At 41.5% G+C, this 19,212-nt stretch overlaps 1 protein-coding gene across 3 annotated transcripts in view; it reads left to right on the top strand.

Annotated features, from left to right (window-relative positions):
* Positions 1 to 19,212, top strand: part of C1QTNF2 (C1q and TNF related 2) — a 60,002-nt gene that overhangs the window by 20,894 nt on the left and 19,896 nt on the right. For 2 of the 3 annotated variants that reach the window (XM_053566104.1, XM_053566102.1), the window contains exon 2: positions 13,316 to 13,500. The gene's annotated coding sequence lies outside the window, so the exon portion shown is untranslated. Of the gene's footprint in view, positions 1 to 13,315; positions 13,501 to 14,974; positions 15,060 to 19,212 lie in introns of those variants that run through there. The other variant, XM_053566103.1, reaches the window with a different exon arrangement.

Genomic DNA, 19,212 nt, shown 5'->3' with positions numbered 1-19,212 from the left:
GATAATTACTGCAACGAAATATTGAGAAAGAATAATAATAATGCAAAAAGAGTAACATTCACATTGTCGGATATGCAAAGACTTCTTTTTTTTTTTTTTTATTTTGGCCTGTGCTAAGTTTGAACCCACCACCTCTGGCATATGGGACTGGCGCCCTACTCCTTGAGCCACAGGCACCGCCCGCAAAGACTTCTTTTCAATTATAAAATCTTTCCTTCAAAACCAGATTTTGTACTTGTTTCCTTGGAATATGCTGGGTTTGACTCTAGTTTGAGGTCAAGTGGCATCAAGGAGTATTTGGGATAGACTTGAAGAACTTAGGCATATTGAAAAGCACCTGCCTTGGGTGAGATTATTACAGAGTCTTCAAGCAAAGAAAAGCTAATCTCAGACATGGAAGGTGAAGACAAAGAAGACTCAGAGTGACAGGGGCTAAGACTTTCAGCTTCATCTAAGTCTACACAGATTTTCTCATTTCATGTCTCTGGGACACTTTCCTAATTCTCACCCAAACTTTTCACTGAGAAATATAGGCTATGAATTCAACTTGTATTTAATTCTGCAGCACACACAATTATATATTATGTCTGAATTTCAGAAGGTTGTTCTTGCAGCTACAAGGAATTTGAGATACTTTTAGGACTGTCATAGATGCTCTCTAGTTCTCTGAGTAGGACTTAAGCTAAGATTTGAAAGAATTGAGTGTGACATTTTCTTTACCCCAGTACGCTCAAAAGATAGCATCCCACTATACAGTCCATATAGTCCTCATTATTCCCAGCAGCCACTTGTTCCCTCAAAGGACCTGCTTCAGGAAGCTTTCTCCCAATAATCTATAGCTGCTAATTTGGATAACCAGTGCTACTTCATGCCATGGATTACCAGTATCCTATTTCCATGAGAAGGAGTTCAACAATGCATTCAAGTCCAAAGAAAACCCTAAATGCTTCATTCAAAAATTCCATCTCTAAGGGTCCTGATACTGATTTCTTCAACAGTCAGGAAAAAGCAACCACATCAATTACTCTCACAGAAAGAAGTTAAAGAAGTTTTAACCTGAAAAGAAAAAAAAGAAGTTTTACCCTGGTATTAGAGAGCTGGAAAGGCAAAAGGAATACTATAATAAATGCACAAAGCAGCTACCATCCCTATGGCCACAAGAATATGGAGAATAATGTGGGATTATTAAAACAGAATTTGGATGGAGGTCCTCACATTGTTGAGCGAGAGAGAGAGAATCTGCCAGCTGATACTGGTTATCTGAAGAAGCATAATGAGACTGGTTCTGGGATTGTGGGAAAAAATGTAAACTTGAGCCAGCTGCTCCTACAGAAAATAACTGTCTTTGCTAGAGTGAGGAAAGTGTTGCTTGGTGACACTAACAGTAACAGGAGAAAAACAGAAAGGACCAAGTTCCTTGCCACTTCTCTAGACTTCCAATCTTCTTCTAATGCCCCCTATTTGCAGACTAACAGGAGGCCAGGTGGCAGAGGAGAAATGTGATTTGCAAAGTCTCTGACATCACACATAGCTGAGTTTGGAACTGAGAGACTAAAGCTTAATAAGCAAGAGAGTGTGTTTGTATGTGTACATGCATACACATGTGTGCATTTTCTGACTCATTTTAAAGTGAGTTCCCAGCATTATGTATCTTCACCTTTACATACTTCAACATGTATCTCCTAAAAATAAGGATAATATCCTATACCTGTATAACCACAAAACCATTATTCACACCTGAGAAAATTAATAATAATTCCACAACATTGCCTAACATTCAGATCATATTCAGAGTTTCTCCATGGGGGTGCCTGTAGCTCAGTGGTTAGAGTGCTAGCCCCTTGTGGCAGGGGTGGTGTGTTTGAACCCAGCCTGGGCCTGGTAAACAAAAATAAAATTAAAATTTTTTTTTAAATTAAAAAATAAAACAAAGTTGCTCCAATTGTGCCCCAAATATTTACTTTTTCATGACCTTAACATTTTGAAGAATGTCTCACTGAATGGACGCTGCATTCAAGTCCAAAGAAAACCTCAAATGCAGGCAGCACCTGTGGCTCAAAGGGGTGGGGCGCTGGCCCCATATGCCGGAGGTGGCGGGTTCAAACCCAGCCCCAGCCAAAAACTGCAAAAAAAAAAAGAAAAGAAAAACCCAAATGCTTTGAGAATTCCATTTCGGAGGGTCCTGATACCAGTTTCTTCATCAGTCAGGAAAAAGCAAATACATCAGTTACTCTCACTGAGAGAAGTTAAAGAGGTTTTAACTCGGTATTAGCTGGAAAGGCAAAAGGAATACTGTAATAAATGCACAAAGCAGTTTTCTCATATGCTATTAAATTAGTTCCTCTATTCTATATGTTTTCTGTTTATCAGAGCTTAGATCTGAAGGCTAGGTTAGATTTAGGTTAGTATCATATTAGTGGGTAAGTGATGTCAGATTGTTATGCTCTTGGTAATGTTAAATTTGCTTACTTGGTTAAGACTGTAGCCACTAAATCTCCATTATAAAGGTGTGTTTTTCCCTTTGTTCTTTTTTTAGAATGTGTTTTATTTTTAATACGTCATACATGTATATGGTGAATTGCAACAGTACAGTGAAATTTATGACTCACATTCCATCACTCAGCTCCATAATTCTCCCTACTGGCAGCCACTGCTACTAGGTTATGTATCTTTTTTTTAATTCTAGGCAGGTATGTTATCCACTTTTTAAGTGAAAATATATACCTGTTTTCTTTGTATGTTTTAGAAAACTTAATATTAAGAACCTACTATGTGCTGGCATGGTGCGGGGCTCCAGAAAACAAAAGCCCAATAGGGAGAAAATTATTTGTGCATCTTCTCATGTTGCTTTGGGTGATCATACTGCACATAAGTCCTGCTGCATTTCATGCACCTGTAGGGCCGCTCCCCACTGTGCTTTCTCTTGTGTCTGTTGAGCGGGGGAAACTCCATGTGCATCCTGTCACGTAGCATGAGTATGGCTTTTCCCCTGTGTGATTTCACTTGTGGACTCGGAGGCGGTAAGACCTTCCATAAGACTTCCCACAATCCTCGTATGTGCGGATGTAGGGCTTCTGCTTTTCTGGATCAATTACTTTAAGGGGGAGTGTTGTTGAGTTCTGGGTAAGGACACTCCCAGGCATGTCAGAAGATGCAGAAGTCATCATTATGGGCCTCAAAGGAGGGACCACCTGTCCTTGTGTTGGCTCATGTGGACTGTGCTCACCTTGGGCTGTCAGCTCTGGTGCATCTGGGTCTTTTGCCTGTTTCTCATGTGGCTCAGAAGGGCCCTGGAAAAACTTGTCAGTTTCCTCAAGTCTCTGGAGGAGACTGGAGTCCATCTCTTTGCTGTTGCCCAGTGACTGAATTAAATCTTCATTTTGGGATCCAGTCCCCCATAGATGCACAGAGCGGGCGAGGGACAGCGCCAGTCTGAGATCAGCCCACCAGACAGATGTCGACGTAGAATTCTGCCTAGGTTATGTATCTTTAAAGAGATGGGGCCTGGGCACAGTGGCTCACGCCTGTAATCCTAGCACTCTGGGAGGCTAAGGCAGGTGGATTGCTTGAGCTCACGAGTTCGAGACCAGCCTGAGCAAAAGCAAGACCCTGACTCTACTAAAAATAGAAAAACTAAGACAAGAGGATCACTTGATCCGAAGAGTTAGAGATTGCTGTGAGCTGTAATGCCAGGACACGCTGCTCAGGGCAACAGCTTGAAGCTGTCTTCAAAAAAAAAGAGAGATGCTTATGCACATACAAATAGGTGTGTGTGTGTAACCATTTTTCTTCACAAATGTTAGCACACTAGACACATTCTTGTATGCTTTAATATTTTTCATTCACTGTAGATAAATTTACTGAATATAAGTGAAGGGGAGTCTAAGGGAAACTTGCCCTTTTCCTCTAGGTTGGTTCACTGAGATCAACTTACAATTATAGTATATTAATAAGAGAAATGTTTATTTCAAAATACCATGGGGAACCACAAGAATGATTTCCCAAAGTTTCAGTGATAGTCAGTGACTTTTAAATATGCCTTTTAGAAGGGAGGAGGAAGAGAAACTGGTAAGTATAGGTGTAGCAACTGGTTGCTAAGGGAGGATGGGTAGATGGAGGGAAACAGATTTGATTGGTAAATTAACCTGAGAGATAGGTATTGTGTTTTAAATGACCTTAGGGCCAGGTCTATTAGCATGTGATAAGGAGGTCTACCAGCCCTTTAATATTTTAGTTAGATAGAGGAAAGTCTTTATTCAGAGTTTCCTGATTATGAATAGCTTTTAATTCAAAATAATCATTATACCAAGGAATCATATTTTGGGGTGAAATTTTCTTAGTTCCTTCATAAATTAAGAAGTTGATACATATAGAGCTAAGAGTCTTCTGAGTGTTATTTAAAGTAAATCTGTAGAAGTCTTTTGAAATACAAGATTCAGAGAAATTAATTAGTCTTCTACTTCAAAACAGCTGAAAGCAAAATATCTCTTTCCAGCCACTAGCTAACTCTCATTTATGCAGCTTAATCATGTTGGATTTCCTTAATCTGGGATTTTTATTTTTCTTCCCAGCCAAGAGGCAGAAATGAATACTTTATTTTTCATATTCCCTCCCCAGTTATGCTGCAAAATGTGGCAAAGCTTGTTTCTAGATTCATTGATAGACTACTTTCTCAAAGTTTGAGTCTACAAAACAGAAGCCTCCTCTAGACCTTCTTAACAGAGCATTTTCCTAAATGTTTGTTCACTTCTGATCCACACACTGAGTTGAGAAACCTCATCAAGAGCTTTTTGCATGAGATTCCAAAATGAAGTCTCTCCAGCTACAAGGGCCTTCAAGTTAACAGCTGGAAACCAGTTGGAAATTTTCTGGGTCATTTCCCGTTGAATGTAAGTGATGTCTATTTTGGTCTGACTTCATTTGCACTGGGACTCCAGCTGTCTCAAGGCTTTAACTTTTCTGAAACCCTAGGTTAGAAAACCTCTCAGAACTCTCTGGTTCTTTTCCTTACCATGAAAACTATTCTGCTTATTGAAGCTCTCTGCTGCTGCGTGAGTGCCAAGACTTGAGTTTTCCCAACTTTGTCCATCATTCTTTTTTTTCTTTTTCTTTCTTTTGAGACAGATTCTCACTCTGGTAGAGTGCTATGGAGTTATAGCTCACAGCAACCTCAAACTCTTGGGTTTGAGTGATTCTCTTGCCTCAGCCTCCCAAGTACCTGGGAATATAGGCACCTGCCACAACATCCATTAGTTTTTTTTTCTATTTTTAGTTGGGACGGGTTCTCACTGTTGCTCAGGCTGGTCTTGAACTCCGGAGCTTAAGCAATACATCCACTTCTATCTCCCAGAGTTCTAGGATTACAGGCATGAGCCACTGGACCTAGCCAACTCTGCCTCTCATTCCCTGTATAACCTTAGTAAGATGGCCTGCCACTGTGCCTCAGTTCCTCTAGGGCGAAATACTGGCCCAAATCTGAAAGATGGACCAAACCATTATTTTAAATGAATTTTTTAAAAAGTATATAATTGTAGAGTGGTTACTGTTATTAACTGTCCGAACTCTCTGCCATATCCCCAGATCCAGCCTATCTATAAGATCAAAGGAAGAATTTTCAAGAACTACAATGTAAGGGCCCAGCACAGTGGCTCACACATGTAATCCCAGCACTCGGGAGGCTGAGGTGGGTGAATTGCCTAAGCTCACAGGTTTGAGACCCAGCTTGAGCCAGAGGGAGACCCTGTCTCTAAAAAATAGCCTGGCTTTGTGGTGGCTTTGTGTGTAGTCCCAGCTACACACATGGTGGGCTTTGTGTGTAGTCCCAGCTACTTGGGAGACTGAGGCAAGAGGATCACTTGAACCCAAGAGTCTGAGGTTGCTGTGAGCTAAGATGCTACAGCACTTTACCAAGGATGACCAAGCGAGACTCAGTCTCAAAAAAACAAAAACAAACAAAAATCCTTACAACATAGCATACACTTTTATTTTATCGGAAAGAGGAATGTTGAATAAGTAACATATTCAGTTTTAAAATCAAATCGTTCCAAAAGACATACAGTGAAAAATGTTTCCCTCTCACCACTGTTTTCCAGTTCCCCTCTCCAGATACAACTTCATATGTTACAATTTTTTACATATTTCCAGAAATGGATTATGCTTTTATACTCAATGTATGTTTGTGTTTTTCCTCACCTTTTCTCTCTTCTTTTTTTTAAACTTAAATAACAGCAAAATATACACACTATTCTGCCCCTTAGTTTTCTCACTAAGCAGTATTCAGTGAGTATAACCTCTGTAAGTTGACCACCCAAGGGACTGTAACAAACTGGTCAACATAAAGAACTAGGCCTACTGTACATGCACCTACATGTAATATGTACACATGGTGCATTTCTGGATCTATGAAAATTAGGTCTACTTGTGGTCAATGCAGGGAGTGGTCAAGTATTGAGGTCTCTACTGTATATTGGAGGTAATTCCATATAATGCATAGTGTTCTGCCTCTATGTAAGTAAGTCCATTGATTTATTAAATCGGTTTCCTATTGCTGGCCATTTAGATAAAGTCTTTTATAAACATTAGTTTAAATTTCTGGGAATTGTGGTTTATGCCTGTAATCCTAGCACTCACTTAAGTTCCGGAGTTCAAGACTAGCCTGTGCAAAAGTGAGACCCTGTATCTCCTAAAAATAGAAAAATTAGCTGCACTTGACATCACGTGCCTATCATTCCAGCCACTTAGAAGACTGAGGCAGGTGGATCACTTGAACCCAGGAGTTTGATGTTGTGGTGAGCGAGTCTGAGGCCCTGGCACTCTAGCCTGGGCAAGACTGTCTCAAAAAAAAATTTTTTTTTTTAGTTTAAACAAGGTTGTAATGAATATCCATATATACACTTTCAGAATCTGTTCCTAGAAACAGAACTGCTATGTACTTTTAATTTTTAGAAATCTGCAAGCTGGTGGCGCCTGTGGCTCAAAGGAGTAGGGTGCCAGCCCTATATGCTGGAGGTGGCAGGTTCAAACCCAGCCCTGGCCAAAAACTGCAAAAAAGAAAAAGAAAGAAAAAGAAATCTGAAGCTTTCCTTGAAGTTGATCTTGTTTCATTTAAAGTGACATAAGACACAGAGCAGCCAACATTTATTTCAACATTGTGATCTTTTAACTTGAAGCTATTTTGATCTTTTCCTGCAAATGACATTATAACAGTGAGTATAGTTCCCCAGTGCTGGCTTAGAAGCCTGTGGAATGCAAGCAGGTCCTCCCTATGAATAGCTGTCTCGCCAATATTGCCACATTATTGAGACCTCCATCTGGAATTATCTCATTCTGGAGAACTGCATAGCTCCAAAGCCCCTTATTGAAAGTAACCATCTGAGAAATTGGGCCTTGGCCATCAGCTGTTTGGAATGATTCAGCAATAGATTTTATTTTATTTCATTTTACTATTAAATCATAAAGAGGTAGATCATGTATATATTAATGCATTTAGGGGGTACAATGTGCTGATTTCATAGACAATTTGGGATGCTTACATCATACTGGTTAATATATCCCTTACCTCATTTACTTAATTATTGTGTTAAGACATTTATATTCTATACATAATAAATCTGACATGTACCCTTGCAATATGCACCATAGGCATCATCCCACCATGCACTCTCCCTCCATCTGACCTCCCCCCTTTCCTCCCTTCCCTCCTCCCTCCTTCATCCTGGGCCAAAGTTGTAATCTATTCTTCATATCAAAGTGTGAGTGATTGTAAATTGGTTTCATAATAGTACTGAGTACATTGGATACTTTTTCTTCCATTCTTGAGATACTTTGCTAAGTAAGGTATGTTCCAGCTCCATCCATATAAACATAAAAGAGGTAAATTCTCCATCTTTTTTAAGGCTGCATAATATTCCATGGTATATATATACCACAATTTATTGATCCATTCATGGGTCAATGGGCACTTGTGCTTCTTCAATGACTTGGTTATTATGAATTGAGCTGCAATGAACAATCTGGTGCAAGTATCTTTGTTATAAAGTGATTTTTGGTCTTTTGGATATACACCTCATAGAGGAATTGCAGGATGGAACTGCAGGTCTACCTTTAGATCCCTGAGTATTCTCCATACTTCTTTCCAAAATGGACATATTAGCTTGCATTCCCACCAGCAGTGTAAAAGTGTTCCCTTTTCTCATCCACGCCAACATCTGTAGTTTTGGGGTTCTATTATGTGGGCCACTCTTACTGGACTTAGATGATATCTCAAAGTGGTTTTGATTTGCATTTCTCTCATGATTAAAGATGATGAGCATTTTTCATGTGTCTGTAGGCCATGCACCTATTTTCTTCAGAGAAGCTTCTGTTCAAGTCCATTGCCCACAATGAAATGGGATTACTTGTTCTTTTCTTATTAATAAGTTTGAGTTCTCTGTGGATTCTGGTTATCAAACCTTTGTTAGGAATATAACCTGCAAATATCCTCTCCCATTCTGAGGGCTGTCTGCTTGCTTTACTTGGTGTGTTCTTGGCTGTGCAGAAGCTTCTTAGTTTGATCAGATCCCAGTAATGTATTTTTGGTGTTGCTTCAATTGCCCGGGGGGTTCTCCTCATAAAGTATTCTCCCAGGCCAATTTCTTCAAGTGATTCCCCTGCACTCTCTCCAAGAATCTTTATAGTTTCATGTCTTGAGTTTAGATCTTTTTTCCAGTGAAAGTCAATTTTTGTTAATGGTGAAAGGTGTGGGTCCAGTTTCAGTCTTCTAAAACAAGTCGCCAGACAGTTCTCCCAGCACCATTTTTTAAATAGGGAATCTTCCCCCAGTTTATATTTTTGATAGGCTTATCAAAGATCAAATGATGGTAAGTGTCTGGGTTCATCTCTTAGTTCTCAATTCTGTTCCATACATCTACCTCTCTATTTTTGTGCCAGTACCATGCTGTTTTGATCACTATAGGTTTATAGTATAGTTTGAAGTCTCATAGCATGATTCCTCCAGCAATAGTTTTTAACCATTATTTTGTACCAAAATTGGAGAAACAAAAGAGTTAAAAAAAATGGCACCCCCCCATAGGGAGCACCTGTGGTTCAGTGGGTAGGGTGCCAGCCCCATATACCGAGGGTGGTGGGTTCGAACCTGGCCTGGCCAAACTGCAACAAAAGAATAGCCGGGCATTCTGGTGGGCACCTGTGTTCCCAGCTGCTTAGGAGGCTGAGGCAGGAGAATCGCCTAAGCCCAGGAGTTGGAGGTTGCTGTGAGCTGTGATGTCATAGCACTCTACAGAGGGCAATAAAGTGAGACTCTGTCTCTAAAAAAAAAAAAAAAAATGGCACCCCAAAAAGGCCTACATTTTAATAATGGATGTAAGTCAAAAGATAATGAAGAGCATGGGCCAAATTATTTCTCAGCACCATTCCTTCTTTGAGATTTCTCGAGATGCAGATGCAGCACAGAGGGTAGTTGTTCTCCCAATTTCACCATTTTCAAAAAGCAAGAGATGACACAAATCAGTACATGATTACTATCCAAGTAGGTGGAATAATTGAGAATGGATGTAAATCTAACAGTGGTGTGTTGGTGGACAGTCTGGGAGCTGGGGTAAAGGGAATAGACTTCTGACTTTTGCATTTCCCAATTTCTGTCGTGTAATTATTCCAACCATGATGATTTTAAGCTACCAGCGTGACTTCACTGAATTCAGAGTTGGGAGGAGAGATACAGAATTAACTGTTAGGATCCAGGAACCACCAGTAAAGAAGTCTGAGAAAGGGCAGTGCCTGTGGCTCAGTAGGCAGGGCGCCGGCCCCATTTACTGAGGGTGACGGGTTCAAACACGGCCCTGGCCAAACTGCAGCAAAAATATAGCTGGGCATTGTGGCAGGCGCCTGTAGTCCCAGCTACTCAGGAGGCTGAGGCAAGAGAATCACCTAAGCCCAGGAGTTGGAGGTTGCTGTGAGTTGTGTGACGCCATGGCACTCTACCATGGGCGATAAAGTGAAACTCTGCCTCTACAAAAAAACAAAAAGGAGTTCTGAGAAAGCATTTTCTTCATTCTGTTCTATGTTGAGAGAATTTCAGGAAAGAACAGAGATTTGAACTAGGTACTGAAAGATATTGCATCAGGACTCTTTCCATGGCAACTGACAGAAACAATTCAAACTAGCTTAAAGCAAGAAAGAAAAAAAATCTGAGAATGTGACTGTTTTAGCGCAAGTATCTGAGCAAAGGGTTTACTAATAAAGTCATAGCAGTTTTCTTCCTTTCAGTTCTTCTTGAGTCTGTTTCTGTTTGTGTGTTGATGTCACTGACTCCTGTCATAAGTAGATTCCCTCCATATGGCAGGAAAATAGAGCTTGTGGCAGCCCAGGACTATATCTTTGCAGTTAACAATTCATAAGAAAAGCAAAACCCTCTTGAACAGATCACACAGAATGACTTATTGGTTGGCTTACTTGGGTCTAATGCCCACCATTTTGACTCTTAACTGGGCAGAAAAGGAAAGGATATGTAATCCAGGGCAGGCAGAACACTAGGATGGATCGCTCTTTCTTTACCACCCAAACACATGAGAGTGATCCAAATAGAGTCTCCCAGTGGAAAAAGCCATGAGCTTCTACTAGACATAGACTCCTACTAGACGTAGACATAGACATAGATTATACATTCTACTAGGCTTTATGGAGAGGCAAAAGAGCAGATACTAATCAGAGGGAACCACATATGTGGAGATGCAGAAATATAAACCTTGCTGAGCGTGGTGGCTCACACCTGTAATCCTAGCACTCTGGGAGGCAAGGGCGGGTGGATTGCCTGAGCTTACATGATCGAGACCAGCCTGAGCCAGAGTGAGACCCCGTCTCTAAAAATAGCCAGGCATTGTGGTGGGCGCCTATGGTCCCAGCTACTTTGGAGCCTGAAGCAAGAGAATCACTTGAGCCCAAGAGTTTAAGGTTGTTGTGAGCTGTGACGCCATGGCACTCTATCAAGAGTGACAAAGTGAGACTCTGTCTCAAAAAAAAGGAAGAAAGAAAGAAATATAAACGTTGAAGGTGCATTTGAGAGTTAGCAGGAAGACTGCCCTGACCAGAGCAGGGCTATATATAGCACACTGGTTTGTAACAGAGGACAGTTTTGCCCTTATGAGAACATTTGGCAATGTCTGGAGACATTTTTGGTTGTCACAGCTGGAGGCAAGGGGAGCTATTACTAGCAGGAAGTACCTAGCGGATAGGAGCCAGAGCTTCTACTAAACATCCTGCAATACACAGCCCCCACAACAAAAAGGCTGAGGAGTTTAGGCTTTATCCTCTAGTATTATATGGAAAAGTATTAAAAAGATCTTTAGAAAGGCTAACGAAGCTTTTATATACTCTGCTTCTTCTGCCTGGCGCTTCTCCTCACTCCTCCTTTGCCACTTTTGCATGGCTATTTCCTTTTTATCCTTTGGGACTCAGCTTAAATGTTAAGCAATCTATCCAAAATTCCAGATCAGAAAAAGTTTTTTCACAGACTCTGTACCGTCATCTTCTCCCATAGATTATGGTCTCTCTTCTTTTTCTTCATAACTCTTACCACAGTTTTGAATTACATGTTTGAGCATTAGTCTAATGTATGTTTCCTCATAAGGCTCTATGGAGGTAGAGACCTTACTTATTTGTCCATCACTGTGACCCCGATATCAAGCAGAATGCCTAGTACATTTTAGTTGTTTGATATTTAATCAATTGATTAATTAATTTGAAGATTGATGATAGGATTGAAATGGAATTAGCCATAGGTGAAGGATAGAAAGAGGAAAGAAGGCAGTTCTCTGGATTTCTTCCCTGCTTGTTCTTATCCACATTGATCTATCTCCCTTCCCTGATTTTCATGGCACCCATACTTCATAACTTGATGTACCAATTAGGGGTTCAAGTGAAGATAAAGAAACCCTTTAGCCTTCCTTTGACTACCCAGTTTTATACTCAAAGTTTTTCTCTTTTGCAACACTCATTTCACTCGTAACCACTTGTGTTGTTTTCCACTAGACCCGAAGTTCCATGAGGGCAGGCACCAAGCCCATTTTGTTTACCTCTATCCCTAGCACCTAACCCAGAGACTGACACATTATAGATGCTTATTAAATATTTGTTGAATGAATGTTTGTTGGAGGCAAGGGGGCTACAAATTTTCATTCTCAAATAGTATTTATGTAATAATGAGTAGTAATTCTCTACATAGGCCAATGGGTTACCAAACACCTTTATGGATGACTGTCCTAAATTTGGGGGGGAAATAGTGCAGGTAATATTATTCTCCCCACTTTTCAGAAAATGAGACACCATCTGTAAGGTTGACTTGTGTAAGGCAGTGGATCCAGCATTAGAATTCAAATGCATATCTGCATTAATATTCTGCCTAAATCTTGTGTCATATACCAGCTGTTAACCAGATGATCTGGCAACCAAGTGAAATAAAGGTAGGCAGTGGAAGAAAGCAATGGAAGGATTTTCCTTTTCTCCAGTGCCTAAACAGGATTGTTCAGCCTGTCCTGGAAGCTGAGACCCTTCAGGAGGACATACTTCTTTCAATGACTTGAGGGTAGAGAGTCAGACTCATGAGTATACTTCTCTCAATGACCTTCAAGAGGACATACTTTTCTCAATGACTTGAGGGTAGAGAGTCAGACTTGCCTTGTGGGCAGGAGAGAGATGAGGGCTGGGCACTATTATGTGTGTGTACAATCACAGCCAGACAAAATCCACACCAAAGCACAAAGCATATCAACAAATACAGAATGAGCCACTGCACAATTACAGGTGCCACACAGACATCATACACATATACTGTGTACACTGATTATATGTGTTTATGCATACTCATACACACATTTAAACATGCACCCAACATACAGATACCTAGCCACTGAGAGTACATCCAGCAACTTGAGTGCAATTCAGTTATACCCCAAGCTGCCATCTTGCTCATGTGCATGTATGTGTTGTGTGTATACACAGGCCCTGATGAACATCCGGATAAATGCAATTATGCACACACACAACTAAACATGTATGTATGATCTATAACCAGTCTCAACTACATACATTCAGTAAGCAGGGAAATGTACCCTTGTAAGCTGCCAAGCCCATGTGGACTCGCAGATCTACAGTGAGATAAACTCTTACGTGCACACAGGCAGATGTCTCTTCACACGCAAATGTACCAACACCCTTGCAAAAGCACGCAGATGCACAAAACCTTCACACTGACAAACTGTATACAGAGAAATGCATCGGCAATGCCAAGTTGTCACCAGCCCTGTAAGTTTTTTCCAAACAGCTACGGGCCAGCCCACGTGACTGGGAGGAAGGCGCTCCCGCCCATGACGGGATGTGAAAACTATGCCTGGGGCCGGCGCCTGGCCCGCTGCAGCCTCAGCGGAAGGCGAAGACGCAGAGCTTCAGGAGCACGGTCGAGAACCTCCTAGCTGCGAACGACTCTGGACGTAGCCGGCAGCAGCGAGGGTAAGGGTCCTGCACCACGGTCCGGCAGGGCGGAAAGGGCGCGCAGGAGGGTGAAGATACGTGGTACTAGGGGCGGCGAGGGCTAGTAATCTCGACTGGGGGCAGCGCTGCGAGCGCCCCCTTACGTGCATTTCGGTGTGGACAGCATTCCCCGGGGACTGTAACAGGAATTAACATTTCTTGAGTGCTAATTGTGTGCCCGGCTCTGCTCAGCGAGTTACCTGTTTGAATAGTGATACTTGTAGCTTTACCATTTATTGAGTGCTTACTTTGTGCCAAGCCCTGCCAGCACTTGCGCTCTTTCATTTTCCTGACAAGGGGTTATCCCCATCTACAAAGTAGGAACCGGCCTCAGAGACATTAATGACATTCTTACGGTTGCACAGCTAGTAACTCATGGTAAAGGGACCACAACTCTGGTAATTCTAATACCCCAGCTAACAGTCATAGTTAACATTTACTTAAGTGCATTATCTCATTTACTTTCACATCTTTTCTTTATTACATACATTGTACAGACAGACAAACTGAGCTCAAAGCCTAATGAATGGCAGGCAGACAGATTTGTACCCAGTTCTTCACCACTCTGTGCATTCTATCTTCTCTCCCAGACTGCTTGTCTCCACGCCTTATATTAATATGCTTTCTTCTTATTTCTCCATCCCCACTGCCACTGCCCCATTTCAGGACCTCATCTCAGCTGAACTATTGCAATGGTCCCTAATGGTCTCCCAGCCCATTTCTCTCCCCTAACACTATTTTAACCAACCTCAGTGTGATTCTCCTCTGCTCTTTGGCCACAGAATTGCCCTGCTTGGAACAGTTCAAGGGTCCCTTCCTTAGACTGACCACCTCTCAAAGATCCAGGCTGAACCAGCAGCAGTAGGGATGAAAGTGTTTATAAAGTCAAAAAAAGGCTGATGATGCTCAGTTAGTATTGTTAAAAATCTGTCCTCTCATATTCTTATTTCTGCCCTCCCATTTGTACCAATGTCCTCTAATTTATTGTTATCTAGAAATTACATCTGTTACCTCTGCTTTCAACTGCCAACTACTCAGAGACCCTTGCACACTTTTCTGAATATCTCTACTGCTCTTCATCCTAACACATCAAGTTCACTACAAAGTTTGTTTCTTCCCAAATATCTGACGTCTCCCTATCTGCTAGCAGGCACACCACTCTTACCTGTCTTCCAGTCCTTAAGCCTTAGGTTACCTTTTGTTTTAAATGTTACAAAAGTAATTACGCTCATCATAAGAAATCCAGACAGTTCAAAAAGGGAAAAGGGAAAAGTAAAGCTCACGTACTCCTTCCCAATTCTGAAAGGTAGCCCCTTTAACAAAATCAAAATTTTGTGTACTTTGAGAAATCCTCCTCCATTTATACTGCATATGTATATATACTTTATATATTTATGCATCTATGTATACATATATTTATTTATTTATTTATTGAGACAGGGCCTCAAGCTGTCCCCTTGGGTAGAGTGCTATGGCATCACAGCTCACAGCAAGCTCCAACTCCTGGGCTCAAGTGATTCTCCTGCCTCCAACTCCAAGTATGTGGGACTACAGGCACCTGCCACAATGCCCGGCTATTTTGTGGTTGCAGCCGGCATTGTTGTTTGGCGGGCCTGGGCTGGATTCAAACCCACCAGCTCAGGTGTATGTGGCTGGCACCTTAGCCGCTTGAGCCATAGGCACCGAGCCTATGCATCTATATTTTTTTAACTCAAAGAGAATCATCCTTTACATGTTGCAACTTGATTTTTTTATTTAACAATATATCTTGGCTATGTTTACATATCTTCATATACAGACCTTCTTTGTATAATGTCACAGTGTGTCATTGTACAGATGAATTGAATTGTTTCTTTTTTTTTTTTTTTAAATAAGTCTGAGGTCATCTCTTTGAAGCTACTCTGTCTCTATCCAATATTCAGCAAGTTCCTCAAGAAGTCACTTTTTTGAGCTGAGCATGGCGGCTCATGCCTGTAATCTTAGCAGTCTGAGAGGCTGAGGTCAGTGGATTGCCTGAGCTCATACGCTCCAGACCAGCCTGAGCCAGAGGAAGACCTTGTCTCTAAAAATCGCCAGCCATTGTGGCGGGTGCCTATAGTCCCAACTACTTGGGAGGCTGAGGCAAGAGAATCGCTTGAACCCAAGAGTTTGAGGTTGCTATAAGCTATGATGTCACTGCACTCTACCAACAAAATAAGACTGTCACCAAAAACAAAAAGTCACTTTTTTTCTCTGCAAATCCATTTGTTCTTCCATCTTGCTACTCCTTCTCTCATCCTGACCCTGTTAGTGGGGCATCATCTCAATCTCTGATGCTTCCTGCTCATGTGGGCTAATAGCTCATACTCATAGGTTCCTCACTGCCTTTTCCAGATCAAAGGCCTGTTGACCTTACTTTGCCTCTATGACATGAATTCCTACATAAACCAGATTTCTGTTAATCAAATTCTAGTCTGGATTTACTTTTGAAAGGAATTCAATGCCAAATTTTTTTTTTTTTTTTTTTTTTGTAGAGACAGAGTCTCACTTTATGGCCCTCGGTAGAGTGCCGTGGCCTCACACAGCTCACAGCAACCTCCAACTCCTGGGCTTAAGCGATTCTCTTGCCTCAGCCTCCCGAGTAGCTGGGACTACAGGCACCTGCCACAACGCCCAGCTATTTTTTGGTTGCAGTTCAGCCAGGGCCGGATTTGAACCCGCCACCCTCGGTATATGGGGCCGGCGCCTTATCGACTGAGCCACAGGTGCCGCCCAATGCCAAATTTTTTTTTCAAGCAAATAATTCTCTGGATTTGTTCACTTCTGTAAGTAGCTTACTTCTATAACACACGTATATTTACACACATATATCACTGCCCTGTTAGTAATTCCCCCTGTTAGCAGAGGAGCCATGGTAGAGGGAAATGAGTGCTGGGCGTTGAGTCAGCAGGCCTGGGTTCCACCCCAGCTTTGACATGGGAAAAATGATTTTTCACTCTCTGAGCTCTGTTTTCTGCCAAGTGGAGATGACAATAGCATAACAGCCTCTTTGAACTGTGAAGAGAGGCTCAGCGCCTATAACTGAAGCGGCTAAGGCTCCAGCCACATACACCAGAGGGGGCGGGTTTGAATCCATCCTGGGCCTGCCAAACAATAATGCCAACTACAACCAAAAGTAGCCAGGCGTTATGGCGGGTGCCTGTAGTCCCAGCTACTTGAGAGGCTGAGGCAAGAGAATCCCTTCAGCCCAGGAGTTGGAAGTTGCTGTGAGTTGTGATGCCACAGCATTCTACCCAGGGCGACAGCTTGAGGCTCTGTCTCAAAAAAAAAAAGAAAAAGAAAAGAACTGTGAGTAGAATTAAAGTAGATAGGAAGAGCAAAGCCTTGAAATAAGAACACACAATATATATGGAGAATCATTACTATCTTCCTCTGGATTATGGGTTGTAAACTCAGATGTTGATGGGGTTGTGCACAATATATATATGAACAGAAAGCATGGCATTTGGGAGTGATGAGAACTGTGGATACTGGAAACTGCAGGCTGTATCTTAGTAAGCTGGGGCCACTGTAACAATTCCACAGACTTGGGGACTGATATAACAGACACTTGTTTCTTCTGGAGGCTGGAAGTCCATGATCCAGGTGTTGGCAGGTTGGTTTCTTCTGAGGCCTCTCTCCTTGGTTTGCAGATGTCCATCTTCTTGCTGTGTCTTCACGTAGTTGTCCCTCTGTGTGTGTGTAACTTATCTTTCCTAGTCACAGTGAATTAGGACCTAACTGTGTCACTCATTTTACTTTAATAACTTTTTTTTGGTGACAGAGTCTCACTATGTCACCCTTGGTAGAGTGTGGTGGCGTTACAGCTCACTGCAACCTCAAACTCCTGGGCTTAAGCAATTCTCTTGCCTCAGCCTCCTTTGTAGCTGGGACTACAGGCACCCGCCACAATGCCTGGCTATTTTTTTGTTGCAGTTGTCATTGTTGTTTAGCAGGCCCAGGCCAGGTTTAAACCCGCCTGTCTATTTAATAACATTTTTAAGGTTCTATTTCTAAACATTCTAAGATTTAGGGGTTAGGACTGACCAGGAGGGACTCCAATATATGAATTTTGAGGAGACAAAATCTAGCCCATAACACCCTATCTCCAATGGTAGTCAGCTAGTGACCTGCCAGAATGCAGGCTTAGCATTGCCAGATCCTGCAGGTTCTGAAGAAAAGCTGGAGGCTCGGTGCCCATAGTGAGTAGGGCGCCGGCCACATACACTGAATACACTTGAGACTGGCTGGTTCAAACCCAGCTCTGGCTTGCTAAACCACAATGACAACTGCAACCAAAAAAAATAGACAGGCATTGTGGTGGGCATCTTTAGTCCCAGCTACTCGGGAGGCTGAGGCAAGAGAATCTCGTAAGCCCAAGAGTTTGAGGTTACTGTGAGCTGTGACACTACAGCACTCTACCAAGGGCGATATAGTGAGATTCTGTCTCAAAAAAAGAAAAGAAAAGCTGGAAATTTTTATTTTAACATAAATCCTCTAAGTTTTATATTGGCAACAAGTTAATTTAAAAATAATAATGTTATGCCCAGGAGTCTCTCAAAGACCACACCATCAGACCAGTCCAATTTAAAGAGATGTCCTTTTATTGAAGAGCCGGCTGGTGACTGCCTGAGTGTCCCAACATGGGGTTTCTGAGAGCAACCTCGAGTTGTCTGTGGCTCTGGTTTTTATAGGGCAAAACTTTTCTAGGGGGTAAGCAAGGGTTATTACAGAAGCAAAAACAGCAATTTGGTTAGTCATTTTACACAATACTACGATCACAAGAGTAATTAGTGATTTTTTCTTCCTTACAAAACAAGTACAAACCATAATGTCCTAAGGGGAATGCAGGGAAGAGACCTTATAGGTAAGGGTCATAAAAAGCTATAATCAGGAATGCTATGTAGTCAATAACTTACATTACTAAGAATTTTAGCTAAAGTAACAAGGGACGGCAAACAAGAGGAACTAGGTTTGAAGGTAAAAAGGAGTAAATAGTAAAATGGAGTCAAGCTTGTTCTTTTAATATTTCAATATTATATATGGATGGTATAAAGACAACCTTAACATAATCACAAGGGTTGTTGTCACAAGGGTAGTTAGTGACTTTCTACAGAACACTAATAATTCTAACAGTTCTAACCAGGTACACTTAAAATACTATGCAATGGGGGGGGGGAGAGTCAAGTGGAACCATTTTTTTTTTAACAATAAAATGTAACAAAACAACAGAATGGAATCAGGCCTGATTTGCCTTCCCACTGATTCTTAGGAACAAGAATTATAACAAAGTGGAGTTAGGCTTGCTTCTCTTTCACCTTAACAATAATAATAATCATAGTGTAATCCATAGTCTATGTAAGGCCATTGGTAACCCTGATGATCACACTTATCTATACTGAAATTTCCTCGGTGGCAGGACTGTGTCCCACAGCTTTTTAATCCCTTTTAGCCAATTCTTGCACATTGCAATATTAACAAAAAGCTGATTAACGAATGACTACATTCGGATTTCACAACCTAATTTAAAGTAGAGCACATCTATAGAAACTTTGCCCCTTTGCATTCATGCTGTGCTATGAAATACCATTAGCTATTATAACTGCCTTCATTGCTGTTAGGAAAAGCTAACAATTGTATCCATATTCCTCACAGGGTCATGTTTATGCCATA

The sequence above is a fragment of the Nycticebus coucang genome, chromosome 17 (assembly GCF_027406575.1).
Source record: "Nycticebus coucang isolate mNycCou1 chromosome 17, mNycCou1.pri, whole genome shotgun sequence".
In the NCBI taxonomy this organism is placed as follows: Eukaryota; Metazoa; Chordata; class Mammalia; order Primates; family Lorisidae; genus Nycticebus; species Nycticebus coucang.
This window is presented reverse-complemented; position numbering and strand designations above follow the sequence as displayed.